The 23,096-nt window shown below is 44.1% G+C and overlaps 9 non-coding genes across 9 annotated transcripts; all 9 read left to right on the top strand.

Annotated features, from left to right (window-relative positions):
* Nucleotides 1-3,673: 3,673 nt before the first annotated feature.
* On the top strand, nt 3,674-3,746 carry TRNAV-CAC (transfer RNA valine (anticodon CAC)). Its single transcript has one exon. It is a non-coding gene; the product is annotated as a tRNA-Val (tRNA).
* Nucleotides 3,747-11,329: 7,583 nt separating this feature from the next.
* TRNAV-CAC (transfer RNA valine (anticodon CAC)) lies at nt 11,330-11,402 on the top strand. Its single transcript has one exon. It is a non-coding gene; the product is annotated as a tRNA-Val (tRNA).
* Nucleotides 11,403-11,499: 97 nt separating this feature from the next.
* Nucleotides 11,500-11,572, top strand: TRNAV-UAC (transfer RNA valine (anticodon UAC)). Its single transcript has one exon. It is a non-coding gene; the product is annotated as a tRNA-Val (tRNA).
* A 5,875-nt stretch (nt 11,573-17,447) lies between these two features.
* TRNAV-CAC (transfer RNA valine (anticodon CAC)) lies at nt 17,448-17,520 on the top strand. Its single transcript has one exon. It is a non-coding gene; the product is annotated as a tRNA-Val (tRNA).
* Nucleotides 17,521-17,617: 97 nt separating this feature from the next.
* On the top strand, nt 17,618-17,690 carry TRNAV-UAC (transfer RNA valine (anticodon UAC)). Its single transcript has one exon. It is a non-coding gene; the product is annotated as a tRNA-Val (tRNA).
* A 1,094-nt stretch (nt 17,691-18,784) lies between these two features.
* Nucleotides 18,785-18,857, top strand: TRNAV-UAC (transfer RNA valine (anticodon UAC)). Its single transcript has one exon. It is a non-coding gene; the product is annotated as a tRNA-Val (tRNA).
* A 463-nt stretch (nt 18,858-19,320) lies between these two features.
* Nucleotides 19,321-19,393, top strand: TRNAV-CAC (transfer RNA valine (anticodon CAC)). Its single transcript has one exon. It is a non-coding gene; the product is annotated as a tRNA-Val (tRNA).
* A 257-nt stretch (nt 19,394-19,650) lies between these two features.
* TRNAV-AAC (transfer RNA valine (anticodon AAC)) lies at nt 19,651-19,723 on the top strand. Its single transcript has one exon. It is a non-coding gene; the product is annotated as a tRNA-Val (tRNA).
* Nucleotides 19,724-19,809: 86 nt separating this feature from the next.
* Nucleotides 19,810-19,882, top strand: TRNAV-CAC (transfer RNA valine (anticodon CAC)). Its single transcript has one exon. It is a non-coding gene; the product is annotated as a tRNA-Val (tRNA).
* The last annotated feature ends 3,214 nt before the right edge of the window (nt 19,883-23,096 follow it).

A 23,096-nucleotide genomic window follows, 5' to 3' on the forward strand; every position in this document is an offset into this window, starting at 1 on the left:
GAAAACAATGTTCTGCAGACCACACACAGCAAACAAATGCCTACATCCAAACACATAACATTTTTTGTTTTCTTCTCTAGTCTTCCCAATCTGGTGCTCGGCCAAGAGGTCCTCGCAGTGCCTCCCAGGGTCGTCGGCGACAGCAACGCGGCGGTCACCAGCGTGTAAGTATAAATATTTTTGCTTTGTTTTTTTGCACTTTTTATTTCATTTCTTTTGTGGAGGCTAATTATGTTATTTTTGTCTTTTTCTTTAACAGCCTTCACAGCGTGCTCCCGACTCTGACGGTGAGGATGGAGGGATTGATGTGGACCGCCTCATCGATCTCGTCAGAGAAAGGGAGCCGCTCTGGAATATGGCTGACCGCCGCCACGCAGACCTGATTGTTACCCGACGACTCTGGGAGAAAATCTGTTCTCTCCTTGTGGGCCGCTGGGAGGACCTCGAAGCTCGGGCCCAGATTAAAGAGCGTAAGTATATACAGTACCGGTTGCTTGATGTAAACCAGTGTTTCCCGAACTCCAGTCCTCGTGGTCCCCACGGATCATGTGTTCAGGATTTCTATTTACTATGGAAATCCTGAAAACATGACCCCTGGGGACCATGAGGACTGGAGTTTGGGAAACACTGATGTTGTATACTAACCACTCCTTTCTCGTTTCAGGGAACAGAATTGTGAATCGGTGGCGGTCTGTGAGGGATCGTTTCAAGAAGGAGTTCAATAAAGAGATGCGGGCCCCGAGTGGATCTGGAGGACGCAGGAGCAAGTACAAGTACGCAGAAGCCCTGTCGTTCCTCCGGGAAACAATGCTCACCAGAAGGTAAATATTACACACCACATGTGAAAAAAATGTTAGATGTAACTTTTTTTTTCAGCCAGGGCCATACCATGTCAGTATTTTAATTGTTTTTTTTTCTCTTTATTACACAGCACGGTGAGCAGCACTCGGGAGCCTGCACGATTGGACCCTTCTGAGGCGATCCCTGAGGAGACCGGCACCGAGGGACACTTCGACCGCCCCGGTACATCTGCACCTTCCCAGCCTTCCCACACATTCAACCCATCTGTCCCATCCACCAGCACAGGAGCATCGTGGCCGCCTACATTACATGAAGCTGCTGGTGAGGAGATCGCTTTCCCTTTACCCCACCCTTCTGCCCCTGCCACCTCTAGTACACCTGCGGTTACTAGGCGGCAGCGGCAGAGGGGTCAGGAAAAGAGTTATGCGCAAGAGTTCTTGCATCTGAATGCATCTTTCCAGAACTGTCTCAAAGTCTTGTCAGAGCAAATCTCCGCAGGCTTTCAGCAGATCAACTCCAGCATTCTGGAGGTGAAGACACTTCTGCAAACCATGCATTCAGAAGCAAGATCTTCGCCAAACCACACCTTTTTCAGGTCTGTTGTGGAGCGCATGGCAACACTATCTCCTACCCAGCAGATGCATGTAATGCATTCGTGCCACGGTGCTCTACAGCAGGTTACCTCCCAACCTCCACCTCCCACCACTGTAGTTCCTCCACCTGCACCCCCTCCAGCCACTTTCCATCCTCCCCCTCCTATTACATCTGCACCCCCTCCAGCCACTTTCCATCCTCCCCCTCCTATTACATCTGCACCCCCTCCAGCCACTTTCCATCTTCCCCCTCCTATTACATACCAGCAACCTCACCAGTACCAGACATCTCCCCACTTCCAGCAACCTGCCCCGTACCAAACTCCTTCTCCATACCAAACTCCTTCCCCGTACCAAACTCCTTCCCCATACAACTTTCCATCAACATCATCTGCTCCTACAGTCCCTGCCCAACCCTCCACTCCACCGCCCACCACCTCTTCTGCCTCCCACATGTCCACCCTTTCTGTAGCTTTTTCCACACCTTCACCTCTAACTGTTCCTTCCCCACCACGATCCCAGTCCTCTCTCCACACACCCAGTGTCGAAGTGTCCCGCAGCCCCTCCAGCAGTATTTCCACCCCACAGTATACCGATTTGTAATGTTTTTTTTTTGTAATAAAAATGCCCATTGGGTTTAAAACCTTTATTAAAAAAGTTTTTTGCACTTTAAAAACAAAAAAAAAAAAAATTTAAATAAAAGTTAAATTATCGTTTCACAATGGTTGTCTGTCATTTCTTTCTGTGGCGAACTATGTTTTAAAAAAAGGTTACATACAGGGTATTTCAAAGGTAAAAAGGTATTCAAAACCAGGTATATAACTGTGGGTAAATTTTAGCTTTTTGCCACAGTTGTGTTCCTGGTTGTGTTTGAAGCAAAGTATTTCACCTAAAAAGTTGTGTTTATTGTTGGTGATTTCCTACCAATGTACACAACTTTTGTTAAAAGGTGAAATACTTTGCATAAAACACAACCAGGTACACACCTGTGGCCTAAAGGTAAAAATAGTAAGACCATGACAAGATAGCCAACTTTGGTTGGCAAAGGTATATACTGTTGGTCCAGAAGGTACACAAGTTTAGGGCACAAATCTTTCACACTCTGTCATCCCAGTGTACTCTGCCTTGAGGTGACATAAAGTATAGTGGAAAATTGTCCCTGAAACCGTGACAGAACTTCTAGTGGTAATATTTCCAATGACAACATCCATCTTCGCCAGTAACTTGCTCTTCTCTCCAACCTGCACTTTCTTCTCTACAACCTGTCAAAGAAGGGCTGTAGGAACATGCTACAGTATATCTAGTTTTCCAGTAGCCAATCCCGTTCGGAAGGCCACAATGGTCAATTTTAAAAACCGGATCCGGCGAAAAAACGGATAGAAAAATGGATGAACCGGATGAGACGGATCCGGTTTTGTCTGTCAAGAACAAGACGGATCCGGCAGAAAACCGGATCCGGTACTTCAGATTTTACAAAACATTTGCCGGATCAGGCATTCCGGCACGACGCCAGATCGCGCCTGACGCCGAAAACCTGATGTGTGAAAGTAGCCTTAATTAGCCTTAGTTAGCATATTCTATTGCTGGTTAAATGAGCATTACTTTTACCAATGTGATTATTTCTACCCGTTTTTGCTTTTGGCAAGCATGTGTGTTTTTGACAGTGTCTAAGTGTTCCTAATTCAAGTAACACCTGATAGGATCAAGGTGCGAAAGCAGGCATTTAGGTGCTTTTTCTTTTTGGCTTTTGGACAAAGGCATGACAATGTTTTGTGGAGCATGGTTTTGTTTCCCTGTTTGTTCTTTTTCTCCAATATCCTGACAAATGAAAGGTTCCTGTGTTTCAAAATGCACTTTGTCCTGTCTTCAGACATAGAGGAAGATCTCTTGACTTTGGCTGGATGTTTTTTTCTTTTTCAAGTTCATTTCAGCATGTTTAAACATCTTTATCTTTGCATGGAGTTTCTAAAGTGTAGTGGTTGTCACGTTCACCTCACACGTGAACGGTCCCCAGTTCGAAACTGGATACAAGCATGACGTTAGGCATTGATATTAAAGCTTTTGACATTGAGTCTTTGTTCTCGATGGCTCGTAATGACTACAGTAACCTTCCGCAGCCGGTTTCTGTAGTGTAGTGGTTATCACGTTTGCCTAACACACGAAAAGTCCCCAGTTTGAAACTGGGCAGAAACACGCTGTTACCCTTTGGTATCCAAGCTTTTGACTTTCAGTTCTTGATCTCGATTGCTTGTTGTCACCACAGTAAGCACTTGCATCCGGTTTCTGTAGTGTAGCGGTTATCACGTTCGCCTCACAAGCGAAAGGTCCCCAGTTCAAAACTGGGCAGAAACAAACCTTTTTCTCTTGGAAAACGATCTTTTTGACTTTCAGTGCTTGTTCTTTATTGCTTGCCATGACCACAGCATTTTTTGTTTGTTTGTATCGGTTGGTTTCTGTAGTGTAGTGGTTAGCACGTTAGCTTTACATGTGAAAGGTCCTCAGTTCGAAACTGGGCAGAAACACAGCGTTCCTCTTGCAAACTTGCGCTTTTGACAATGAGTGCTTGATCTTTAATGCTTGCCATGACCACAGTAAACGCTCTTGTCTGGTTACTATAGTGTAGTGATTGTCCTGTTTGCCATCCTCCTGAAAGTTCCCTGTTTTGATCCCGGGCAGAAACATGTGGCTTTTCTTTATTTTGATCACAAACGTATATTGTTGGCTTAATTAGCCTTAGTTAGCATATTCTATTGCTGGTTTAATGAGCATTACTTTTACCAATGTGATTATTTCTACCCGTTTTTGCTTTTGGCAAGCATGTGTGTTTTTGACAGTGTCTAAGTGTTCCTAATTCAAGTAACACCTGATAGGATCAAGGTGCGAAAGCAGGCATCTAGGTGCTTTTTCTTTTTGGCTTTTGGACAAAGGCATGAGAATGTTTTGTGGAGCATGGTTTTGTTTCCCTGTTTGTTCTTTTTTCCAATAGCCTGACAAATGAAAGGTTCCTGTGTTGCAAAATGCACTTTGTCCTGTCTTCAGACATAGAGGAAGACCTCTTGACTTTGGCTGGCTGTTTTTTTCTTTTTCAAGTTCATTTCATCATGTTTAAACATCTTTAGCTTTGCATGGAGTTTCTGAAGTGTAGTGGTTGTCACGGTCACCTCACACGCGAATGGTCCCCAGTTCAAAACTGGATAGAAGCATGACAGTAGGCGTTGATATTAAAGCTTTTGACGTTGAGTCTTTGTTCTCGATGGCTCGTCATGACCACAGTAACCTTCCCCAGCCGGTTTCTGTAGTGTCGTGGTTATCACGTTTGCCTAACACGCGAAAGGTCAGCAGTTCGAAACTGGGCAGAAACACGCTGTAAGGCTAGTTTCACACTTCTTTTTTTTGCAGCGCGTTTTTCCCGCAAAAAAACGCATTAAAAAAACGCATACAAATGCATACAAACGCTGCGTTTTTTTCAAGCATTTTTATGCGCATGCAGGAAAAAAACGCAGCGTTTTTGCGCATTTGTATGCGTTTTTTGTGCGTTAGCGTTTTTTTACAGATTTTGGAAAAACCCCACAAAAATGAAAAAACAACCATTCAACAACACACAAGACCAATGGGACTGCATTGTGGGTGTGGTATGTTAATATATAGACCCTGTCTACAGTATTCTTCACATTTGCTTGATTCTTCTCGTGACCATGGATCTGCGCTGGAAGAGTTTTCACTTCAACTTGGATTTAGACATCGCGATGGCTCAGGCGTATGCAGTTGCTTGCCATGAACAAAGGAAGAGAGAGAGGCAGCGAAGACGGCGGCGTATGTGGATACATCCGATTGTTGAACTCCAGGAGAGCCGTGGGGCATACCACACCCTCTACAGCGAGCTACAGGCAAACCCGGAGAAATTTACAGATTATATCAGGATGTCCCACGAAAGTTTCATGGATTTGCTTGCTCGTGTCCAACAATCCATCCGGAGACAGGACACACAGCTCCGTCGTGCGATTCCTCCTGAGGAACGGCTACTGGTGACATTACGGTATGTTTTAAAAACCAAGGGGTGCGGTCTGATGTTTTTTTTTTAAATTTAGTATTCAAAACCTTGGGTAATTAGTTTTCGTGAATGTACTAATATTTTATTTTATAGTTTTTTAAAATAATATACATAAATATTAATTTTACTTCTTTGTCTGTTCACAGATTCCTGGCGACTGGAGAAACCCTATCTTCACTACACTTCCAGTACCGTATTGGAATCTCTACCTTGTCTGGAATTGTTGCTGACACCTGCCGGGCTCTCTGGAATGTTCTTTGCCCAGAATTTATGCCCCTGCCCACCGCTGAAAAGTGGATGGAAATTGCTGACATATTCTGGACAGTATGCAATTTTCCCAACTGTTTGGGAGCTGTTGATGGGAAACACATACGGATCATCAAACCCCAAAGAACGGGATCTGAGTACTATAATTACAAAAAGTACTTTTCAATAGTACTCATTGCGATTGCGGATGCCGGATGTATGTTTGTAGCAGTGGACATTGGAGCATTTGGCCGTGGTAATGACTCACAGGCTTTTAAAAACTCAGACATGGGCCGGAGGTTGTATGGCAACCAATTTAATTTCCCTATGCCACGGCCTCTTCCTCACACCGAAGCTCCGCCACTGCCCTTTGTAATGGTTGGCGATGAGGCTTTTCAAATGTGCGGAAACTTACTGAAACCCTACTCCAGCCGGGACTTGGACCACACCAAAAAAATATTTAATTACAGGCTGACCAGGGCCAGAAGAACTGTCGAGTGTGTTTTTGGGATTCTTGTTTCCAGATGGCGAATTCTGGGCACGGCCATTAATCTTAAACTTGAAACAGTCGATGAGGTGGTGAAGGCCTGTGTGGTTCTACATAACTTTGTGATGGCTAAAGAGCACCCGACCTTTGAACTGGACGATGATGCTCCTAACCCATTGCCTCAATTCACTCAGCACACTCTCAGGTCATCCGTTGAAGTTGGCCAAATGAGGGACCAATTTGCGGCCTACTTTATTTCTGATGTAGGACGGGTGCACTGGCAAGATGAAATGGTGTAATGTTTTTGTTTGTTTATGGTAATAAAAATCCTTATTTGACACCATTACTGAGTGCACTATATTTTTTAAACTCCAATTAAATAAAAAACTTCCCATGTATAACTGAATTTTTTTATGTTCACACACCTGGGCAGGTAAATACACATATGAGTTAAAATGCAGCATTGCTAGTCTGCGTGAAATATATTGGAACGAGCAAAGCTGCAGGCCATGAATCATGAAACCATTTTTTTTCAAGAGAAAATTGTGCAACTAGTTTAAAACAAAGTATGTGATTTTCTCAAAACACAACCCTCAAAACCCAACCCCAATGAAAGTCCATGGGGAATACAAGTCAGCATTGAGTGGATGAATGTAATCTGCTCCATTACAAGTTATTACAATAGGCCTTGGAATGACTATACTAGGCCATGGTATTTCAAATATGAGTATAGTAGGCCTTGGGCCTACTAGTATAGTCATATGTGAAATACCATGGCCTAGTATAGTCATAACAAGGCCTACTCGATTTTTGCCAACTAGGATCTTGTTTCACGAAAAACAAACGGGTGAAACTTGACAAGTTTCAACAGTTTGTTTTTCATGAAACCAGATTCTAGTTGGTAAAACTAGAGTTATTACACTAGGCCTTGGAATGACTATACTAGGCCGTGGTATTTCAAATATGAGTATAGTAGGCCTTGGGCCTACTAGTATAGTCATATGTGAAATACCACGGCCTAGTATAGTCATAACAAGGCCTACTCGATTTTTGCCAACTAGGATCTTGTTTCACGGAAAACAAACGGGTGAAACTTGACAAGTTTCAACAGTTTGTTTTTCATGAAACCAGATTCTAGTTGGTAAAACTAGAGTTATTACACTAGGCCTTGGAATGACTACACTAGGCCGTGGTATTTCAAATATGAGTATAGTAGGCCTTGGGCCTACTAGTATAGTCATATGTGAAAAACCACGGCCTAGTATAGTCATACCAAGGCCTACTGTAATAACTCGATTTTTAACAACTAGCATCTTGTTTCACAAAAAACAAACTGGTGAAACTAGAAAGAAACTTATAAGTTTCAACAGTTTTTTTTTCATGAAACCAGATTCTAGTTGGTAAAACTAGAGTTATTACACTAGGCCTTGGAATGACTATACTAGGCCGTGGTATTTCAAATATGAGTATAGTAGGCCTTGGGCCTACTAGTATAGTCATATGTGAAATACCACGGCCTAGTATAGTCATAACAAGGCCTACTGTAATAACTCGATTTTTAACAACTAGCATCTTGTTTCACAAAAAACAAACTGGTGAAACTAGAAAGAAACTTATAAGTTTCAACAGTTTTTTTTTCATGAAACCAGATTCTAGTTGGTAAAACTAGAGTTATTACACTAGGCCTTGGAATGACTATACTAGGCCGTGGTATTTCAAATATGAGTATAGTAGGCCTTGGGCCTACTAGTATAGTCATATGTGAAATACCACGGCCTAGTATAGTCATAACAAGGCCTACTGTAATAACTCGATTTTTAACAACTAGCATCTTGTTTCACAAAAAACAAACTGGTGAAACTAGAAAGAAACTTATTTTTTAGACAAGTTTCAACAGTTTGTTTTTCATGAAACCAGATCCAAGTTGGTAAAACTCGAGTTATTACACTAGGCCTTGGTATGACTATACTAGTCCGTGTTATTTCACATATGACTATACTAGGCCTTGGGTTGGTTTTTAACATGTATTTACCCATCAGTGTGTGTTAGCGGCGCAGACAACATTAATGAAACTTAGTAATGGTGAACCACAAATGTAAATTTATTTTTTATCACAAAAATAAACCAAAAAATTATTTTTTCCGGCGTTTGGGGGCAGATGGTTTCAATTTGGGGGTGTGCAGGGAATATGCAACACTTGCAGTTGAAGACGGTGTTTGAGGGGAAGGGGCAACAAAACTTGTGGGGGAAGGTAGTCCAGTTAAGGGAATTAAACTAGGAACACTTGGAGGAGAGGAAATCTGTTCAGGTACATTAGTTGTAATGGCATGTCGCCGTAGGCTTGTGTGCCTGGACCGACTTTGGCCCAATGCCCGCCTTGATAGATTTCGCCTTGAACTAGGGGCAAATATGGAATGTAGGTCCCCCGTCTGCTGGTATGGCTGCTGCTGCTGCTGAGGTGGCGGCTGCTGCTGCTGAGGTGGCGGCTGCTGCTGAGGTGGCGGCTGCTGCTGAGGTGGCTGCTGCTGCTGAGGTGGTTGCTGCTGCTGAGGTGGTTGCTGCTGCTGCTGAGGTGGCTGCTGCTGCTGCTGAGGTGGCTGCTGCTGCTGCTAAGGTGGCTGCTGCTGAGGTGGCTGCTGCTGCTGAGGTGGCTGCTGCTGCTGCTCTTCGTTGTCAGTGCTCGTCCTTGCAGGAGGACTGGTGGCGGCAGTGATGGTCCAGGTTTGCAGAGTGGTGGTGGCAGGGCTACTACATGTTGTTGTAGCGGCAGGGCTGTTCCATGTTTGCCTAGTGGTGGCTGAGCTCCACGCATGCATGGGAGTGGCGGTGGTGCTCCAGACAGGAGCAGCGCTTGCCATGGTGGTGTCGGTGAAGTGACCAGCTGCACTCAGACTTGTGGTGGTGTAACGGTGGGTGTCCTGGCTTTGAATAGAGGTGTCCGTGCAGTGGTATGCAGCACAAGTCGGTAGTGAGGTGAAGCGAGTCAATGGTGGCACAGGTGGAAAGGACACCACTGACTGCTGACCGTACCGATTATGCTGCATAGCCTGCAAGAAAGCATTGTTGCAGGCCTGCAGCACATTCAGCTGTTGATCAGGACTAAGGTGTTCCGCCATGCCCTTTTCAATCTTACTAAAAAAATGGTGTGCTGGTCTGTTGAGGTCGGCCTCCAGACGGTCAAGGCGCTGTTCTACAGAATTGAAGCGGTGTTCAAAGTGGTTAAAACCACGTTCCATGAGTGCAAAACCGCTTTCAACTCTGTCGGACAGTGACTTGAGGCTGGAATTAAATGTCTCGCTCAAATGCATAAACTCGGGCAAGACATTCCTGTCCAAGGCCCTCTGCCGCTGGCGGGTAGTGCCCGCATAACCAGTGGCAGAGACCTGGGACAGGGGAACACCTGATGGCCCAGCTTCCTGGTCACCAGCTGTGTGTGTGGTTGACCTGCAAGGTGCTTCCTGGCTGTCGGATGGCTGGGACGGGTCAGAGGACATCCGAGGAAGGACCGCTCCAGGGCCAGGTTGCAGGGTGCTGCTCCAGGTGCTGTGGAAGAAAGGAAAATCATTACTACCATGCCTTTACAAGAAGCATCAGCTGTGGATTAGAAAAACACAGATTAATAAAAATAAAAACCCAAAATTTATAATACTTACGATCTCGTGGCAAGGACCGGTCTTAGGAACTGCAACGCGTGATAGTGACGGTATCTAGTTCTGGTCCTTGACGCAGATCCACTGCGAACCTGGCCCTCAGCACGAACATCACTGTTGAAGCGGTCCTTGATCGAACGCCAACGTGTTCGGACTTTGTCCACTGTTGATAAAAAAAAAAACAGTGCCGTCAAGGACAACAGTCACTGCGGCACAATGTAGCAATACAATACTCAAAGCAGTCACTGTAGACCCCGATGACACTGTTGGGTTTCCTGCTAGAATATGCCTAGCACGAAACCCAACAGTGCTGTCAAGGACAACAGTCACTGCGGCACAATACAGAGCAGGGAAATACTCACTAAACGCCTTTTTGGAGGATGCTGTGGCGCTGTCCCAGCCATCCATCAACGCTGCGGCCACCTCATTCCATAGCCGCCGGGTCACCACAATGTCCTTGTGCAGCCGGTCACGGCTGTCCCACAACGGCGAACGCTCCTGGACCAGGCTTATGAGCTGCTCATTATCCAGGTAGATGTCTTCATCCCGTTGTGGAACCTAGACAAAACACATTCATTAGAATAATCAAATTTAAATTGAATAAAAAGTTACAAAAAAAGAAACATAAAAAAGAGTAAAAATAGAAGATAAAAAATAAAGAACATTACAAATCATTTGATACTTACATTCCGTATCACCACCGGGACTTGGCTTCGCTGCTCCTGCTCTTCGCCCTCACTAGTCCCGTCCGCAGATGATGATGACGATGTCTTAAAAAAGTTGAAAAAAACGTAAGAGATTTGGAGAAGCAGCAGATATACTTACCAGATGCACGAAAATAATCACCTCACGGTCTGCTTGGGCCAATTCCTGCCGCGATGGGGAATACTCGGATTCTGAAGACATACTGCATGTAAAAATAATAAAAATCATTAGTACATACATAATTTAAAAGAACATTCATATAATGTAATATACTCACATTCTTCGCTGATATAATGGGTTCTTGGTTGACTGTCTGCTCTTCAATCTGTCAGTGTAGTAGTGGCAGAGTTTTGGCAGGCACCTCCTTTATATAGACTTTTTTTTTTTTACTTTAGAAGATTATAACTAGGACAACAAGTGGACACCACCAAAAAAACGCAGCGCTAAAAAAAAGCATACATGCGCATGCCAGTGCGCACGTATGCGCATCCATAGGCTATAATGGCCATTTTTAGCGCAAAACGTGCACATACGTGCGCATGCGCTTTTTTCCAGGGCCAAAAAATGCAACATGCTGCGTCTGGAAAATACCAACGCACACCCCAAAAAAACGCAGCGCATGAAAATCGCATACGTGCGCATACCAGCGCGCAAAATCGCATGCGCACGTATGCGTTTTTTTCCAGCACTAAAAAACGCAAATGTGAAACCAGCCTCACCCTTTGGTATCCAAGCTTTTGACTTTCAGTTCTTGATCTCGATTGCTTGTTGTCACCACAGTAAGCGCTTGCATCCGGTTTCTGTAGTGTAGCGGTTATCACGTTCGCCTCACACGCGAAAGGTCCCCAGTTCAAAACTGGGCAGAAACCCTGCTTTTTCTCTTGGAAAACGATCTTTTTGACTTTCAGTGCTTGTTCTTTATTGCTTGCCATGACCACAGCATTTTTTGTTTGTTTGAATCGGTTGGTTTCTGTAGTGTAGCGGTTATCACGTTCGCTTTACATGCGAAAGGTCCTCAGTTCGAAACTGTGCAGAAACACAGCGTTCCTCTTGCAAACTAGCGCTTTTGACAATGAGTGCTTGATCTTTAATGCTTGCCATGACCACAGTAAACGCTCTTGTCTGGTTACTGTAGTGTAGTGATTGTCCTGTTTGCCATCCTCTTGAAAGTTCCCTGTTTTGATCCCGGGCAGAAATATGTGGCTTTTCTTTATTTTGATCACAAACGTATATTGTTGGCTTAATTAGCCTTAGTTAGCATATTCTATTGCTGGTTTAATGAGTATTACTTTTACCAATGTGATTATTTCTACCCGTTTTTGCTTTTGGCAAGCATGTGTGTTTTTGACAGTGTCTAAGTGTTCCTAATTCAAGTAACACCTGATAGGATTAAGGTGCGAAAGCAGGCATCTAGGTGCTTTTTCTTTTTGGCTTTTGGACAAAGGCATGAGAATGTTTTGTGGAGCATGGTTTTGTTTCCCTGTTTGTTCTTTTTCTCCAATAGCCTGACAAATGAAAGGTTCCTGTGTTGCAAAATGCACTTTGTCCTGTCTTCAGACATAGAGGAAGACCTCTTGATTTTGGCTGGCTGTTTTTTTCTTTTTCAAGTTCATTTCAGCATGTTTAAACATCTTTAGTTTTGCATGGAGTTTCTGAGGTGTAGTGGTTGTCACGTTCACCTCACACGCGAACGATCCCCAGTTCGAAACTAGATAGAAGCATGACATTAGGCGTTGATACTAAAGCTTTTGACGTTGAGTCTTTGTTCTCGATGGCTCGTCATGACCACAGTAACCTTCCGCAGCCGGTTTCTGTAGTGTAGCGGTTATCACGTTTGTTTAACACGCGAAAGGTCCCCAGTTCGAAACTGGGCAGAAACACAGCTTTTCTCTTGGAAAACGATCTTTTTGACTTTCAGTGCTTGTTCTTTATTGCTTGCCATGACCACAGCATTTTTTGTTTTTTTTGAATCGGTTGGTTTCTGTAGTGTAGCAGTTATCACGTTTGCTTTACTCGCGAAAGGTCCTCAGTTCGAAACTGGGCAGAAACACAGCGTTTCTCTTGCAAACTAGCGCTTTTGACAGTGAGTGCTTGATCTTTAATGCTTGCCATGACCACAGTAAACGCTCTTGTCTGGTTACTGTAGTGTAGTGATTGTCCTGTTTGCCATCCTCTTGAAAGTTCCCTGTTTTGATCCCGGGCAGAAACATGTGGCTTTTCTTTCTTTTGATCACAAATGTATATTGTTGGCTTAATTAGCCTTAGTTAGCATATTCTATTGCTGGTTTAATGAGCATTACTTTTACCAATGTGATTATTTCTACCCGTTTTTGCTTTTGGCAAGCATGTGTGTTTTTGACAGTGTCTAAGTGTTCCTAATTCAAGTAACACCTGATAGGATCAAGGTGCGAAAGCAGGCATCTAGGTGCTTTTTCTTTTTGGCTTTTGGACAAAGGCATGAGAATGTTTTGTGGAGCATGGTTTTGTTTCCCTGTTTGTTCTTTTTCTCCAATAGCCTGACAAATGAAAGGTTCCTGTGTTGCAAAATGCACTTTGTCCTGTCTTCAGACATAGAGGAAGACCTCTTGACTTTGGCTGGCTGTTTTTTTCTTTTTCAAGTTCATTTCAGCATGTTTAAACATCTTTAGCTTTGCATGGTGTTTCTGTAGTGTAGTGGTTATCAAGTTCGCCTAACACGCGAATGGTCCCCAGTTCGAAACTGGGCAGAACCATGCTGTTACCCTTCGGTATCCAAGCTTTTGACTTTCAGTTCTTGATCTCGATTGCTTGTAGTCACCACAGTAAGCACTTGCATCCGGTTTCTGTAGTGTAGTGCCTCACACGCGAAAGGTCCCCAGTTTGAAACTGGGCAGAAACACAGCTTTTTCTCTTGGAAAACGATCTTTTTGACTTTCAGTGCTTGTTCTTTATTGCTTGCCATGACCACAGCATTTTTTGTTTGTTTGAATGGGTTGGATTCTGTAGTGTAGCGGTTATCACGTTTGCTTTACACGTGGAAGGTCCTCAGTTTGAAACTGGGCAGAAACACAGCGTTCCTCTTGCAAACTAGCGCTTTTGACAATGAGTGCTTGATCTTTAATGCTTTTTCACACAATGAAAGCCTATGAGCGCCGCAATACGCCTGATCCGGCGAAAGCCGGATCCGGTTTTTTTGGTCTGAGCATGCTCAGTAGCTCTGCCCACAAGACATATATAAAAGCAAGACAGTTGGACCCACAGCCACACCCAACATGCCACCCAAGAAAGCAACCAAGCGCAGCAGGAGAAGGCAGGAGACCACTGCAGCACCATCAGTACCACCACCACCCCAAATGGAGCAGCAAATGGAACATGCTGAGGAGGGGAGGTCAGCAGCAGATGAATGACGGTAATTATCAAATCCCCCATTCCTCCAAACTAGTGCTATTGAATATCAAGATATTCATTGGCCCTTTGTTTCTCTTTATTCAACAGCCGCCCAATAGATGCAGCAGCAGCAGCAATGGCAGCAGCTGGAACACCACCCACAGGCATGGAGTGTGGCCACCAGGAAGACAGCACATCATCTTCTGGGAGCCCTCCCTCGCATTGTCAGCGTTTGACGGTAAGTTTTTATTTCCAAAATCCATCATCTCTGTAATATATGTCTATTCATTGCCTTTTATTTCAAAACAGGATTCTCAAGATGAAGAGGAGCTCCCAGAAGAAGAAGGAAGGGGTGGACAGACACCTGGAGTGGGCTCACAATTGGTAAGTTTTTTGCATCAAACGCAGAAACACAACATCACACTACACACAACACATAGAAAACAATGTTCTGCAGACCACACACAGCAAACAAATGCCTACATCCAAAGACATAACATTTTTTGTTTTCTTCTCTAGTCTTCCCAATCTGGTGCTCGGCCAAGAGGTCCTCGCAGTGCCTCCCAGGGTCGTCGGCTACAGCAACGCGGCGGTCACCAGCGTGTAAGTATAAATATTTTTGCTTTGTTTTTTTTGCACTTTTTATTTCATTTCTTTTGTGGAGGCTAATTATGTTATTTTTGTCTTTTTCTTTAACAGCCTTCACAGCGTGCTCCCGACTCTGACGGTGAGGATGGAGGACTCGATGTGGACCGCCTCATCGATCTCGTCAGAGAAAGGGAGCCACTCTAGAATATGGATGACCGCCGCCACGCTGACCTTATCGTTACCCGACGACTCTGGGAGGAAATCTGTTCGCTCCTTGTGGGCCGCTGGGAGGACCTCGATGTTCGGGCCCAGATTATAGAGCGTAAGTATATACAGTACCGGTTGCTTGATGTAAACCAGTGTTTCCCGAACTCCAGTCCTCGTGGTCCCCACGGATCATGTGTTCAGGATTTCTATTTACTATGGAAATCCTGAAAACATGACCCCTGGGGACCATGAGGACTGGAGTTTGGGAAACACTGATGTTGTATACTAACCACTTTGTCCTTTCTCGTTTCAGGGAACAGAATTGTGAATCGGTGGCGGTCTGTGAGGGATCGTTTCAAGAAGGAGTTCAATAAAGAGATGCGGGCCCCGAGTGGATCTGGAGGACACAGGAGCAAGTACAAGTACGCAGAAGCCCTGTCGTTCCTCCGGGAAACAATGGTCACTAGAAGGTAAATATTACACACCACATGTGAAAAAAAATGTTAGATGTAAATTTGTTTTTTCAGCCAGGGCCATACCATGTCAGTATTTTAATTGTTTTTTTTTTTTCTCTTTATTCCACAGCACGGTGAGCAGCACTCGGGAGCCTGCACGATTGGACCCTTCTGAGGCGATCCCTGAGGAGACCGGCACCGAGGGACACTTCGACCGCCCCGGTACATCTGCACCTTCCCAGCCTTCCCACACATTCGACCCATCTGTCCCATCCACCAGCACAGGAGCATCGTGGCCGCCTACATTACATGAAGCTGCTGGTGAGGAGATCGCTTTCCCTTTACCCCACCCTTCTGCCCCTGCCACCTCTAGTACACCTGCGGGTACTGGGCGGCAGCGGCAGAGGGGTCAGGAAAAGACTTATGCGCCAGAGTTCTTGCATCTGAATGCATCTTTCCAGAACTGTCTAAAAGTCTTGTCAGAGCAAATCTCCGCAGGCTATCAGCAGATCAACTCCAGCATTCTGGAGGTGAAGACACTTCTGCAAACCATGCATTCAGAAGCAAGATCTTCGCCAAACCACACCTTTTTCAGGTCTGTTGTGGAGCGCATGGAAACGCTCTCTACTGCCCAGCAGATGCATGTAATGCATTCATGCCACGCTGCTCTCCAGCAAGTTACCTCCCAACCTCCTCCTCCCACCACAGTAGTTCCTCCACCTGCACCCCCTCCAGCCACTTTCCATCCTCCCCCTCCTATTACATCTACACCCCCTCCAGCCACTTTCCATCCTCCCCCTCCTATTACATCTACACCCCCTCCAGCCACTTTCCATCCTCCCCCTCCTATTACATACCATCCACCTCCCCAGCACCATCCACCTCCCCAGCACCAGCAACCTCCCCAGCACCAGCAACCTCCCCAGTACCAGCAACCTCCCCAGTACCAGCAACCTCCCCAGTACCAGCAACCTCCCCAGTACCTGCAAACTCCCCAGTACCAGCAACCTCCCCAGTACCAGACATCTCCCCACTTCCAGCAACCTGCCCCATACCAGACATCTCCCCACTTCCAGCAACCTGCCCCGTACCAGACATCTCCCCACTTCCAGCAACCTGCCCCGTACCAGACATCTCCCCACTTCCAGCAACCTGCCCCGTACCAAACTCCTTCCCCATACAACTTGCCATCAACATCATCTGCTCCTACAGTCCCTGCCCAACCCTCCACTCCACCACCCACCACCTCTTCTGCTTCCCACATGTCCACCCATTCTGTAGTTTTTTCCACACCTTCACCTCTAACTGTTCCTTCCCCACCACGATCCCAGTCCTCTCTCCACACTCCCAGTGTCGAAGTGTCCCGCAGCCCCTCCAGCAGTATTTCCACCACACACTACACAGATTTATAATGTGTGTATTTAAATAAAAATGACCAGTTTTATGGTTTCAGTTTTATAGTTTCAAAGTTTTATTAAACAAGTTTATTAAAATTTTAAAAAAGTTTACTAAAAAAACATTTTTCAATAAAAGTTAAATTATTTTACACTGGTTGTCTGTCATTTCTTTCTGCGGCGAAAAAGGTTAAATACAGGATATTTAAAAGGTGAAATGGTTTTCAAAACTAGGTATATAACTGTGGGTAAATTTTAGCTTTTTGCCACAGTTGTGTTCCTGGTTGTGTTTGAAGCAAATTATTTCACCTAAAAAGTTGTGTTTATTGTTGGTGATTTCCTAACAATGTACACAACTTTTGTTAAAAGGTGAAATACTTTGCATAAAACACAACCAGGTACACACCTGTGGCTTAAAGCTAAAAATAGTAGACCATGACAAGATAGCCAACTTTGGTTGGCAAAGGTATATACTGTTGGTCCAGAAGGTACACAAGTTTGGTTAGGGCAAAAATCTTTCACACTCTGTCATCCTGCCAGTGTACTCTGCCTTGAGGGTCAATTTTAAAAACCGGATAATCGTAATCCGTCGAAAAACAGATAGAAAAACGGATGAACCGGATGAGACGGATCCGGTTTTGTCTGTCAAGAACAAGACGGATCCGGCAGAAAACCGGATCCGGCACATCAGGTTTTACAAAACATTTGCCGGATCCGGCATTCCGGCACGACGCCGGATCGCGCCTAACGCCGAAAACATGATGTGTGAAAGTAGCCTAATACGAGAAAGGTCCCCAGTTCGAAACTGGGCAGAAACACGCTGTTACCCTTTGGTATCCAAGCTTTTGAGTTTCAGTTCTTGATCTCGATTGCTTGCTGTCACCACAGTAAGCGCTTGCATCCGGTTTCTGTAGTGTAGCGGATATCACGTTGGCCTCACACGCGAAAGGTCCCCAGTTCGAAACTGGGCAGAAACACAGCTTTTTCTCTTGGAAAACGATCTTTTTGACTTTCAGTGCTTGTTCTTTATTGCTTGCCATGACCACAGCATTTTTTGCTTGTTTGACTCGGTTGGTTTCTGTAGTGTAGCGGTTATCACGTTCGCTTTACACGCGAAAGGTCCTCAGTTCGAAACTGGGCAGAAACACAGCGTTCCTCTTGCAAACTAGCGCTTTTGACAATGAGTGCTTCATCTTTAATGCTTACCATGACCACAGTAAACGCTCTTGTCTGGTTACTGTAGTGTAGTGATTGTCCTGTTTGCCATCCTCCTGAAAGTTCCCTGTTTTGATCCCGGGCAGAAACATGTGGCTTTTCTTTATTTTGATCACAAACGTATATTGTTGGCTTAATTAGCCTTAGTTAGCATATTCTATTGCTGGTTTAATGAGCATTACTTTTACCAATGTGATTATTTCTACCCGTTTTTGCTTTTGGCAAACGTGTGTTTTTGACAGTGTCTAAGTGTTCCTAATTCAAGTAACACCTGATAGGATCAAGGTGCGAAAGCAGGCATCTAGGTGCTTTTTCTTTTTGGCTTTTGGACAAAGGCATGACAATGTTTTGTGGAGCATGGTTTTGTTTCCCTGTTTGTTCTTTTTCTCCAATAGCCTGACAAATGAAAGGTTCCTGTGTTGCAAAATGCACTTTGTCCTGTCTTCAGACATAGAGGAAGACCTCTTGACTTTGGCTGGCTGTTTTTTTCTTTTTCAAGTTCATTTCAGCATGTTTAAACATCTTTAGCTTTGCATGGAGTTTCTGAAGTGTAGTGGTTGTCACGTTCACCTCACACACAAACGGTCCCCAGTTCGAAACTGGATAGAAGCATGACATTTGGCGTTGATATTAAAGCTTTTGAGTTGAGTCTTTGTTCTCGATGGCTCGTCATGACCACAGTAACCTTCAGCAGCCGGTTTCTCTAGTGTAGTGGTTATCACGTTCGCCTAACACGTGAAAGGTCCCCAGTTCGAAACTGGGCAGAAACACGCTGTTACCCTTTGGTATCCAAGCTTTTGACTTTCAGTTCTTGATCTTGATTGCTTGTTGTCACCACAGTAAATGCTTGCATCAGGTTTATGTAGTGTAGCGGTTATCACGTTCGCCTCACACGCGAAAGGTCCCCAGTTCAAAACTGGGCAGAAACACTGCTTTTTCTCTTGGAAAATGATCTTTTTGACTTTCAGTGCTTGTTCTTTATTGCTTGCCATGACCACAGCATTTTTTGTTTGTTTGAATTGGTTGGTTTCTGTAGTGTAGCGGTTATCACGTTCGCTTTACACTCGAAAGGTCCTCAGTTCGAAACTGGGCAGAAACACAGCGTTCCTCTTGCAAACTAGCGCTTTTGACAATGAGTGCTTGATCTTTAATGCTTGCCATGACCACAGTAAACGCTCTTGTCTGGTTACTGTAGTGTAGTGATTGTCCTGTTTGCCATCCTCCTGAAAGTTCCCTGTTTTGATCCCGGGCAGAAACATGTGGCTTTTCTTTATTTTGATCACAAACGTATATTGTTGGCTTAATTAGCCTTAGTTAGCATATTCTATTGCTGGTTTAATGAGCATTACTTTTACCAATGTGATTATTTCTACCCGTTTTTGCTTTTGGCAAGCATGTGTGTTTTTAACAGTGTCTAAGTGTTCCTAATTCAAGTAACACCTGATAGGATCAAGGTGCGAAAGCAGGCATCTAACACGCTGTTACCCTTTCGTATCCAAGCTTTTGACTTTCAGTTCTTGATCTCGATTGCTTGTTGTCACCACAGAAAGCGCTTGCATCTGGTTTCTGTAGTGTAGCGGTTCTCACGTTCGCCTCACACGCGAAAGGTCCCCAGTTCGAAACTGGGCAGAAACACAGCTTTTTCTCTTGGAAAACGATCTTTTTGACTTTCAGTGCTTGTTCTTTATTGCTTGCCATGACCACAGCATTTTTTGTTTTTTTTAAATCGGTTGGTTTCTGTAGTGTAGCGGTTATCACGTTTGCTTTACACACAAAAGGTCCTCAGTTCGAAACTGGATAGAAGCATGACATTAGGCGTTGATGCTAAAGCTTTTGACGTTGAGTCTTTGTTCTCGATGGCTCGTCATGACCACAGTAACCTTCCGCAGCCGGTTTCTGTAGTGTAGTGGTTATCACGTTCGCCTAACACGCGAAAGGTCCCCAGTTCGAAACTGGGCAGAAACATGATGTTACCCTTTAGTATCCAAGCTTTTGTCTTTCAGTTCTTGATCTCGATTGCTTGTTGTCACCACAGTAAGCACTTGCTTCTGGTTTCTGTAGTGTAGCGGTTATCACGTTCACCTCACACGCGAAAGGTCCCCAGTTCGAAACTGGGCAGAAACACAGCTTTTCTCTTGGAAAACGATCTTTTTGACTTTCAGTGCTTGTTCTTTATTGCTTGTCATGACCACAGCACTTTTTGTTTTTCAGAATCGGTTGGTTTCTGTAGTGTAGCGGGTATCATGTTCGCTTTACACGCGGAAGGTCCTCACTTCGAAACTGGGCAGAAACACAGCGTTTCTCTTGCAAACTAGCGCTTTTGACAATGAGTGCTTGATCTTTAATGCTTGCCATGACCACAGTAAACGCTCTTGTCTGGTTACTGTAGTGTAGTGATTGTCCTGTTTGCCATCCTCCTGAAAGTTCCCTGTTTTGATCCCGGGCAGAAACATGTGTCTTTTCTTTATTTTGATCACAAACGTATATTGTTGGCTTAATTAGCATTAGTTAGCATATTCTATTGCTGGTTTAATGAGCATTACTTTTACCAATGTGATTATTTCTACCCTTTTTTGCTTTTGGCAAGCATGTGTGTTTTTGACAGTGTCTAAGTGTTCCAGGGGAAGAGTCTTGAGGAGATCATTTGCATATTCCCAGTGCCTTCTGGGATAAGTGAAGAGTCTCCGTGAGCTCAACGATCACTGGGTTTTGGCCGTTGCAGCTGAAAAGAGGAAATCGGAAAAATTTTTGCTCATCTTTCATCATTTTTAAGAAATCTCAAGATGGAAGAGGCCAGGAGCCATTTGGTGAGCTGCATTTCTTGCTACATGTTTACAGATTTACCAGTGGAAAAGCCAAACTTCTCTTGCCACAAATGCAAGCTTGTGACCCTGTTGGAGGAAAAGTTGCAAAATCTCGAAGAGAGGTTAGCTACGTTGAAGATCATTAAGGAAGGTGAAGAGTTCTTGGACAGGGCAGAATTATCTCTTCATGTTACAGAAAGAGAAGAAATTCGAAGTGCACCTGAATAAACAGAGGAATGGAGACATGTGACCCAGAGAAGCAGGAGGATCAGGAGGCAGTCAGCACCCATACTGCTCAGAAACCAGTACCAGGCTCTCACGCAGGAAAACGATGACGAAATACATCAGGATAAGACTTTGCCAACAAACAGCAACCTTGTACGCCTTCAGAGTCCTCCTAGATGGAGAAAGAAAAATGTTGTGAAGAAGAAACGGAGAGTGGTGGTCATGGGGGATTCCCTGTTGAGAGGAACAGAGGCCGCTATCTGCAGACCGGATATAACTTCAAGAGAAATGTGCTGTCTTCCAGGTGCAAAAATTAAAGATGTGTCTGACAGGATATCAGGACTCTTCAGACCTACAGATGACTATCCATTCCTGCTACTACATGTGGGAACAAATGACACCACAAGAAACGACCTGGAAACCATCTGCAGAGACTTTAAAGACTTAGGCAAGAAAGTGAAAGAACTGGGAGCGCAGGTGGTCTTCTCTTCCATCCTCCCAGTGGATGGCCATGGAACAAGGAGGTGGAATAAGATTCTGCAGGTGAACAACTGGCTACGTCGATGGTGCCGTCAGCAACGATTTGGATTTCTGGATCACGGAGTGAACTACTTATACGATGGACTACTTGCTAGAGATGGGGTGCACCTTACGAAGACTGGAAAGCAGGTATTTGGAAGTCGCCTTGCTACACTTGTAAGGAGAGCTTTAAACTAGAACAACATGGGAAGGGAAGCAAAAGACCAGAAAAAGCCATACACCTGACAAATGCTATTGAGAACTCTGCTATTAGAAGTGGAAAGGAAGAACAAAGACGAAAGAATCTAATTAATAAAAATATTGGAGAAAGAGAAACCAATCACAAACTAAAATGTTTCTATACTAATGCACAAAGCATGGGCAACAAACAAGGAGAATTGGAACTACTAACACAGGAAAAGAAATATGATGTCATTGGAATCACCGAAACTTGGTGGGACAATACACATGATTGGAATACAAGACTAGAAGGATACAACTTATTTGCAAGAAACAGACTTGATAAACGAGGAGGGGGTGTTGCATTGTATGTTAGAAACGCGTATATCTGCACAGAGATTGAAGCTTCAGAGACTGGGAGTTCTGTGGAAACTGTTTGGGTAAGAATACAAGGACAGTACAATGGAAAGGACACCATTGTAGGCATTTACTACAGGCCGCCTGTGCAAGCTGAAGATATGGATGAACTCTTTATGCATCAAATGGCCAAGTTCTCCAAAAAATATGACATAGTTGTCATGGGAGATTTCAACTATCCAGACATTTGTTGGGAATCTCTCTCAGGCAAAACTAACAGGTCAAGGAAATTCTTATCCTCTCTTGCTGACAACTTTATCTTCCAAAAGGTAAGGGAGAAAACAAGGGGAACTGCTACCTTGGATCTAATCCTTATAAACAGGGAGGAAATGGTTGAGGAGGTAAAAGTGGCTGGGACCCTAGGAGGTAGCGACCATGCTATTTTAGAATTTTGGATAACTAGAGGCGGAAGACCTGTGAAGACTCAGACGTCAAGGTTAGATTTCAGAAAGGCAGATTTTAAGGGATTCAGAAAGAGAATTGGAGGGATCCAATGGCTGGATATCCTTAAAGACAAAAATGTCCAGGAAGGATGGGAAATCTTGAAAAATGAAATTCTCAAAGCACAGTTGTTAACAATTCCGAAAAGAGGGAAGAATAGGAAGCATTTAAGGAAACCAGGATGGATGAACACAGAACTTAAGCACATGCTAAAAAGGAAGAAAAAAATGTTTATAAAATGGAAAGACGGAGGCATATCTAAAGAAGAATATAATTCTGTCTGCAGAACCTGCAGGGCACAAATCAGATTAGCTAAAGCTGAAAATGAATTGAGGCTTGCAAGAGATGTCAAAAGCAATAATAAAGGATTTTGGGGATATGTCAAAAGTAAAAGAAAAGTCAAAGATGCTATAGGATTTTTACAGGATGAAAATGATGAAATGGTAAGACAGGATGTTGAGAAGGCTGAACTTTTAAATTCCTATTTTGCATCTGTTTTCTCTCAGAAAGGAAATGTAACATCAACTGTTATTCACTGTGCTATTAAAGGAATAGAAGAATCCAGGATATCTATAAACAGAAAGATAGTGAGAAAACACTTAGCTAACCTAAATGAATTCAAGTCTCCAGGTCCAGATGAATTACACCCCAGAGTGCCAGAAGACTGGAGAAGAGCAAATGTTGTTCCTATCTTCAAAAAGGGGAAGAAGGTGGACCCAGGCAACTATAGGCTGGTGAGTCTGACTTCTATA

The sequence above is a fragment of the Dendrobates tinctorius genome, unplaced genomic scaffold (assembly GCF_039654945.1).
Source record: "Dendrobates tinctorius isolate UK_male_01 unplaced genomic scaffold, ASM3965494v1 ptg000251l, whole genome shotgun sequence".
Classification (NCBI taxonomy): Eukaryota; Metazoa; Chordata; class Amphibia; order Anura; family Dendrobatidae; genus Dendrobates; species Dendrobates tinctorius.